Source organism: Atta colombica, unplaced genomic scaffold (genome assembly GCF_001594045.1).
Source record: "Atta colombica isolate Treedump-2 unplaced genomic scaffold, Acol1.0 scaffold225, whole genome shotgun sequence".
Taxonomy (NCBI): Eukaryota; Metazoa; Arthropoda; class Insecta; order Hymenoptera; family Formicidae; genus Atta; species Atta colombica.
In genome coordinates this window covers 807,379-807,637 of record NW_017259322.1, presented here as the reverse complement: position 1 = coordinate 807,637, position 259 = coordinate 807,379, and the positions used below count along the sequence as shown (strand labels likewise).

Genomic DNA, 259 nt, shown 5'->3' with positions numbered 1-259 from the left:
TATATATATATAGTTGCTGAAATAACAGGTGTTCGTAAAACATACATAATGAATTAAGGCTGAGTTGTTCCATTTTTCGATAAACTTCAATCTGCTGTCTTACTCTCTCTTTTTTGCTTTCTTGTTTATCCAGGATATTATTACACTGCAGTTTATTCGAACCTTAAAGATAAATATGAAACTGCTATCACAGAAAAACTGACTATAGTACTACATTGCTATATGGCTACATTTACAATCAATAATATTTTTATACTGT

General features: G+C 29.0%; 1 protein-coding gene across 2 annotated transcripts in view; it reads right to left on the bottom strand.

The window, feature by feature from the left end:
* Positions 1-259, bottom strand: part of LOC108688135 (CD9 antigen) — a 16,538-nt gene that overhangs the window by 928 nt on the left and 15,351 nt on the right. The window contains exon 6 of one of the 2 annotated variants that reach the window (XR_001931773.1): positions 46-162. The exons of the other annotated variant lie outside the window; for it this stretch is intronic. The gene's annotated coding sequence lies outside the window, so the exon portion shown is untranslated. The remainder of the gene's footprint in view (positions 1-45; positions 163-259) is intronic. 2 annotated transcript variants of the gene reach the window in all.